This window comes from Marmota monax, unplaced genomic scaffold (assembly GCF_021218885.2).
Source record: "Marmota monax isolate L192 unplaced genomic scaffold, Marmota_monax_Labrador192_F-V1.1 WCK01_AAM20220418_F8-fsc00281, whole genome shotgun sequence".
In the NCBI taxonomy this organism is placed as follows: domain Eukaryota; kingdom Metazoa; phylum Chordata; class Mammalia; order Rodentia; family Sciuridae; genus Marmota; species Marmota monax.
The window spans coordinates 868,697-876,916 of record NW_026693208.1 but is presented as its reverse complement, the minus strand read 5'-3'; positions in this window follow the sequence as shown (position 1 = coordinate 876,916).

The window sequence follows — 8,220 nt, the reverse complement described above, 5'->3', positions numbered from 1 at the left end:
ACTTGAATCATCTCAGGATCTTGCTTCCTGTTTGAAAACAAAAAGCATGTTTCCAGCATCATACATGATACTGTAGTAAATACCTTGTGAAATGGTTAGCATTTTTCTTCAATGATCTCAATATGTCAGTGCTTAGTTATTCAGTTAGCAGCTTCCTCATGCTACCCTCTGAGCCATTTCACCTCTCCCTGAGGTTTATAATAGGTTGAAATCCAAACAACTGGTGTATTGGTTCTCAGACATTTTTGCAAAGGTCTGAATTATGAAAAGAGATTGTATAGAGTGTGGAGGTGACAGGTACTTTTTAGTTTGTCATAATATAATAATTTTTAATTATTCAAATTGCCCAGAAAAGCTTTGCCATTCACTATGTGTTCAGAGATCTTTAGACTTTTGCCACAGAAAGAAATAAAGCATTGAGTACAAATGAACATGGATGCTTTATTGCATTGAGAGCTGGGAGACTGTGCCGAATGGCCTAGAGTTGGGGGGCATGTAACAAATAATTCAATCTTGATTGTAATACACACGTATTACAATCCATTGGAAGTTTTGATTCTAGAGTTTCCTAACAAAAAGCAACTTAATTATTTCTCACAATCACATCTTCAAATCCAAGATAAAAATCTTGAGTTATAAGGAACTCCCAAAACAGTTCTTTGTACTATTTCTTTTGAAATTTGATTTTTTTTACAAAGTCTTTGATACAAACTTTGCAAGAATAAAAGTCACATGGTATTCCTCATAATGAAAACCTAGACTGGTGTGTTGTTCCTGAGATAAAACATGCTGCTGATGTCATCACTTCCTTCAGGACAATTGTTATTTGATTTGAAAGAAGTACTAATGCTGATATTTCAACCACTTTTGAACTTGCTTGTTTCCAACTGAACCAGTAGATGTCACTGTTCAGCCCTCTGGGAAGTGATTTGGAACAAAATAGATCAGCCAGCATGTAAAACAGTGTCCCTCACAGCTGGTGACAGAGTAATCAGCACATACCAAAGGATGCAATTCAGCCTCTCCATAGAGACAGATTTCAGCCCTTTCTAGCTGCCAGTTTACAAACAAGACTTTTAAACAGATAGAGGCCAGTTGACTAAAGCTGCTGTCTGCTTCCACGCACAGTCCAAGGACAGTCACATGGGTAATGTGCCTTCACACTCCTTCTCCCGGGAGCTATAGAAAACCACAGGAGAAGTCGATGACTGCCAACCCCACACCATCAGGCCTGTCCCAAGTCCAAGTTTATCTTTATATTTCAAGATCTGATTTCTCTCCTGGTAAATTCACTCATCACAGATTCTCACAATTCAATCCTGTCCTCCACTTTAGATTTGGAATCATAAGATGAGGGTCTGAATCAGCTTTGACATTCACCCTCTGATCTTGAATAGATTAAACTCTCTGATCTACAACTATTTCTGTAAAATGAGTACTTCTTATCATTCTTACCCATTGCTCACACTTCCTATAGAACGACAGGATAACAAATGTGAAAGCACATTGCAAATTAGGGTACCAGGAGTCCTGAACAGTTTTTATACACTGGGAGACTTACTTTTCCCAAACTTCTCATCCATCAGGACATAGTTATTATAAGACAGATTTGTTTTTCAGGGTCCTATGCTGAATGAATGTACGTATGTGTATTAACTCAAGTTTTTCCTGAATATCTACACAGGATATGAGACAGAGAGAGAGAGGGGTTTACCTTGTCACCTAGACTTAAGGAACATAATTATCACTCTGGACAGACAAAAGACACAACTAATGGTCAGGAAAAAAATAGCAATAGCATAAGAATATAAACAATGAAATGTTACCTTATTTAGTTTTAGATAATAATTTTCTTAATCGAGGAAATAATTGTTATCTGAGAAATTAATGTGTATGTAGTTGTGTGTGCACAATCTCAGGAATGATCCTTCTTATAGCTGGAGGTCCCCAGGGCCTTTCACAGCCTAAAGCCCAATATGTTGATATTGATAATGGTGATATAAAATTTCAGGTGTACCCCAAAAGGCTTTAATAGGCTATGGGAACTGTGGGATAAGGGAAGACTGGCTCCACAGAGGTAGAGTCCACAAAGGTGCAGGACGACCTCCACCTTGGATTGGCAAATGAGATCTTGCTCTGTAGAGCCTCAGATACCTGGCAGAATAGTTGTTTTGACATAAGTTATGTGGACTTGGTTTTTCTAGATGCATAGGATAAATTTGTGCTGTTTTCAAGTTTGTCAATAAAAGATTTCAGTTCTTTTCTAAAAGACAAATGAAATACTTCCCTGAGAACAAGTAAAAGATATAGAGAACCTTAAATATATGGCTATTTGGGAACTTGTGCCTCTTCCTTCTTCAAGTTCATTCTCAACTCCTGCCATTGCACATGTTTTCCCCTACATGAATTCACTTAGTTCTTCCTCTTATTTACCTCTACATGCCTGGGAAAACTTTCAATACACAAATAAAGATGTTAAGAGTAAGGAGTAAGCACAGGATTGTTATCTTTTTTTTTTTTTTTTTTTTTTTGCTGTGGGGCTATTTCTCCACCAATGCAGACTTAGACTTTTTGTTAAAAGCAGGCTGTAACAATGTTAATATAATACATCCTTCTGCACAACACCCCTAACTGTACTATTTAATAAATGCAATATACAATTATGAATACATTCATTCAGAGATCTGTTTTAGGGAATTCCTTTCTCCATATTGAATGGGTCTGAGCTGCCTCATTGTGTAGATAAATTAAGGTCACTTAGTTGTTTCCTTCCCTCTTTTCCCTCCTGTGTTTGAAGACTGCCTATAAGCCATTGTGTCCCACTCTGTTTTCCCAGGGGTGAAGGACAATCATAGCCACACACCCCAGTTCCCTGGGATGGCATCCCATGACCACAGCCAATGGTTCTCAGCCAGTGGCACATCTGAATCATGTATACCTTTATTTTTGCTTTGTTGTATATTATTATTGTTGTTGTTTTGTGTTCTTTAAATATCATGATGTGGGCCCAATTTCCAGAAACTGTGACATCTAAAAACATCATTTCCAAGAGGATCTGACAGTGTTCACAATTCGCCAAATTTTGCAACCATGAAAGCTTTCTTTAAAACAACAGAAAATGTTCTTTTTAGTTATACATGACAATAGAGTCTATTTTGACATATTTATACAAAAGTGGAGAACTTCCTTTTCTTGCACAATATTTCGTAAGAATAGTGCTTGGAAAGACTGTTTATGTGGGGAAATGCTGTGTTAGTAAGATTGTGCTAAAGAATAAAGAATTAAAAGAATACATTCTTGATTTGGAATTCTAAAAGCACATTGCATTTAGAGTAACTTTAAATTGGAAGAAGGGAGTTTGGGGTTGCTGTTGAAATACTGCACAACACCAAAAGTGCTTTCTTGAAAACCCAGATATTTCAGGGAAGGTATAAGGGATTTGAGGGGAAAGTATTCTTTCTGAAAAAGGAGAATAAAATAAATAACTTCACAAGATTACCTCTGAAATTATGATCCATGCAAAGTTACAAATTAAACATATTGGTGCAAATTATAAGTGATCATTCATGTTAGCATTATCCTTTCAGCAATAAAATAAATTCCCCTGCTCTCATTCCACTAATCAATGGTCCTTTGACTGTGAATAAAGTCTCCTGAAACTGGTCTCATAACAGTTTATTACAGAAAAGCTAAAAACATTCCCAGTTGTCATCATACATAAAAGTTTTAAATGAGTTACAAGAATTAACCTTAAAAATTCCACATTTAAATATTAAAGGATAACTTGAGGCACCATCAGACCCATATTCTCATATCCAATCTGAAAGGACTACACAACTGCTCTGTCACAGATACAAGAAACAGAATGGCAAAGGGTCACCTCCAAGGAGAAAATAAACATAAGTTAATGTCAAGGGAAAGAGTTCAATTCTGTTCAACTTTATCAAATCATAAAAAATATTAAGCAATGAATTTTTCCTTTGACCCACTAAATTTTCTCTGATATAAAACAGGAAATAGCAAAAAGCGTGGCACCATGGATAAACACTTGTGTAGTATGACCAAAAGTGTCCTGCTCCAAGTGGTCTTCCTCCTTGGCCTGTTACCAGTTTTGTTTTAAAGCGTTGTCACTACAAAATTTCCTTCTAAGGATGAATTTTCTGAGAACATAAAACTTGAATTCATTAGCATCAATGAAAACTTTAACATAAGGAGTTTGGAGTTTATGAAAAGTTACTACTTGGTACCTCACAGAAGGCAGCCAGCCTGAAAATAGGTGTGACACAGGTTATGCCTACCAGGGCACAGAGGAAGAGCTGGAAACATGGTAGTCCACAGATATCTCTGAAACAACATGAAGGTCACAAAACAACAAAGACACACTCTAGAGTTAGGGAAAGTGTGTCAAATAAAGATAGGTAACCACAGTTGAAATATTCAAGCTCTAGGGATATTTCATCCCTAGTACTTAGTGCTAAGCCTGTTAAATGCAAGCAAGAAAACTGTTTATTAGGAATTTGGAGGTGGTAAAGCTAGTCTACCTAGGCCTTTGTCTATTGGTGATTGCCCGTTTTTACTACTGTCCTGAGGGATTACTCACAATAAACCAACAACAACAAACAAAGGATTTGTGGTCAGATGTATTTTCACATAAACTCCAGAAATTGGTGCCACAACTGAGGCTAGTTAGGAACTAAGAACCTGAGCATAAACTTTCTTTCACCCCAACCCTATGGAGTCAGCCCTGGTACAGGTCCTGGTAACATACAAGAAGGGCCTTTTGAAAGAATGGGAAGGGCAGCTTTTCTCTGGCTCCTTTAGTCTCTCCCCTTCCACTTCTAGCTTTTTCTTTCCCATCTGAGCCCCAAAGTGGTTCCATGCATTTCCTCTTTCCTACAAATTGTTCTCTTAAAAAGTGAGTTGATAAATTTTGTGGACAAAATGATGTCGATTTTTTAATACATTTAGTGGGAGAAACACTAATTGTCAGAATCGTAAAGTTAAAGAAGGGCATAGAGAAATATATCTGGAAATATATACACTAAGGATTTAACTTGATTTTGTTATGTATAGTGATAGCATGGTTATTATAGATAGTAATGTTAGAAGTTGTTCTTTCTTTACTTTTTATTGGGCGGGGGGGCGGGGGGGGGAGTTGATGATGCAGGCATTTCCCAATTGTTTAACAACTGCATGTTACTTTTGCAATATTGTTTATATTTTTAATCAAGAATTGCTACAGATTGTTTCTATGAATGATAATGTGACTACCATTCATTTATTCAATCACATAAAAACTTACTATATGGTTTATGTTCAGACAGACCCCTACTGAGTCCATGAGTTACTGCCCTTAGGGCTTTGCCACTAATGTTGTGCCTTACAAAAGGCAAAATTGAAAATTTTTATGCAAGGATTCTAAAAACAGCACTGAAATCTCACTACACATTTAGCAGGAGCAGCTCATCTCTGTGCTCCTAATCTCATATCAGCACTGCTGAAGATGCATGTAAGCCACAGGTCAAGGCCCCAGATGACATCTTAGAGATGTTCTCCCTGGTAATTGTCTCTTCTTGCTCACTGAGCGTTCTGTAAACTTAATAAGCTTAAGCCTGCTCTTCATAATGATTTTTTTCTGTGTCAGCAGCTACAGGTGTTTAATGTGTATTAAGCCACAATAATACTGTGCTAATATGTCATAAATCAAATCTGTATTCTAATGAAAAGGTTTGGATTATTCTGGCAAATATAGAGATGTAGTATATTTCTTTTATACCCCCAAACAACCTGAAAGCACCTCCACATGCAAAGTTGCAATCAAGGAGCAAAATGAAGAGTTTAGTGGGTCATATACCCTAATCTAGGTCTCCAGATGGATAATCTTTATCTATTAGCTAGTGTTAATGAGGTCCTTGCCTTCTCTACAGGCAAAGTATTCACAGCCACAAGGAAAGCTAGCAAGCAACTGAGGTTGGCTGTCAGACAAAAAATGCACATACATTCTCCTGGTTTTGTGAGGATCATTCAATATGACACAAGAGAAGAAAGTAAAAGAATAGTGTGGATTTTTTTAACCCACTGAACTGAAATATAGTAGAAAATGTGAAGAAAGGAAGAGAGGGAGGGAGAGAGAAAATAATAGTTGCCTACATAAACAAGCCAGCTAGAAAACAATCAATATAATTCAGTATCTTCTAAGCCATGTAAAAAGGAGGGCAGACCTGTTTATTAAGAATAATAGGCTCCATGTCAATTTATTCCTAAGGCAGCTTGAAGCAAATTTGACAAGTCTAAACTCATTAGAGAATTGTAAGCAACAAAGAGATCTGCTTTAATTTTTTTAAATTGTTAATATTCATTCTTTTAAAGTGTCAACTGTCCTGTAACTACAATTTCATCCGCCTCCTCCTCTGAAATTCTGAGCAATAAGTTTTAGAATAATTTAACCCACATTGTCTTTAACCAATTCTCTCAAGCAAAAGGAAGGAAATATAAATTAATGTAATCATTCCTATTTTAATTACTGGACCTCAACAATTTTTATTCACAAAACATGAAGCATTTTCTACTCAAATACCGGACAATATTGCCCACCTCTAGCATTGTGTCAATTTGTGTATTTCTCTCCTGGAGAACCTTCCATACATTCAAGAATCTTTCCTGGGGAAGTATCATATGACCCACACCTCTGCATATAGTAAAGGCAGCACTTGGCCCAAGATTGGCTTGAGAGCCACTGTAAACCCCAGAGACAAACCTGCAACCTCAGAATTCTCATCAGCATCATCAGAGAACACTGTACCTGCAAATCCTTCTTAAGTTGAAAGCATGTTTCAACATCACCCTCACTGTGGACATTTTTTTCTCCTCCTCAGCCCTCAAAGAGTGTACAAAAGACTTGAGAAAAATAATAACTTTGACAAAAGGGCCAAAAATCCTCTTGTTTCCCCAATTCAAATATTCCATCTCTGAGTTCACACATCTGTAGAGATCACATCAGGCATGATTTGTAGGTATTAAAAAAAAACTCTAAATGATAGTTGGTAATAATAACAGTCAGCATGAAACATATGCAGAATTGATACTAATAATGGTCAATACAAAGCACAGACATAATTTTCAGCAATAGAATCTGAATTTTCAGCAATAGAATCTGTTCATTTCTTCTCATAAATAAATAAATAAGCATAGCATACCAGGTTTTAAAAAAAACTGAGAGGAACAAATAGGTTAAACACATTTATTTTCTTTGTCAAGGAAACTCATAGAACCTCAAATAAAGATCAGAAATTGCTATTCTACAGTCACATTATTTTACTGCTGGGTACATTCCTAGTTTTATTTCTGATCTGAAATTACTTGCGTAAGTTGATAGATGTGGGCCTAAACTCTACAGGGAAAAAATCCAATTAACTTCCTCAATTACACAGTGGTATGCAAGATAAAGGTTCTGAACAGTTTCCTCTTACAATCAAAATGAAAAGAAAGGGGGGAAAAATCTCCCAAAATTGAATTAACACCTCCCCCAAATTTAACTAAAACCATTGCTTCTTTACCCCATAAATCATGCCTAGCTATCCTGGTCATGCTTTTAGCTGACCTTTCAATGCAAAGTTCTATTTTCCAGACAGTCAATATTAGAATTTGTTGTCTCTTAGTTGTTTCATTCCCTTGTTAAGACTCACCGATTTAAGGGCCTGCCAAAAAAGAAGTTTCTTTCCTGGGCTTCTGGCTGGATTTACTCAGATCTTGCCACGTCTTTTTATTGGTTCTTTCCAAAGCAACACTAGTTACTTTGCACTTCTGCTGATTTTGAATATTATCAAGTGAAAGGTATTCATTTTCCAGACTTTGCTGTTCTCTCCACCCCTTTGAAAGGACCAATCATATCTTTGGAAAAAACAATCTCATCTTATTGAATTATGAGGAGAGATGCAATTTTTGGAAGCTTAATTTATCTGTGATTAAAAAGCCAGCAGCAGCCACTTGGCCCTTATATTGATTAGAAACCAGAATAATGCTGTCTGCTGACTGTACTTTAAGACACCATATACTTGCTTTTTCCTCTTCAGATTTAAAAGTCTCAAATTAATCTTTCAAAGAATCAAGAATTAAATTGCAAAGCCTTTATTCATTATTTGCCTTCCGAGGCTATCTTTTCAATCAAGATATGCTCTCTTCAATCATCTAATGCGATTGCTTGAGACAGACCACGAAAAT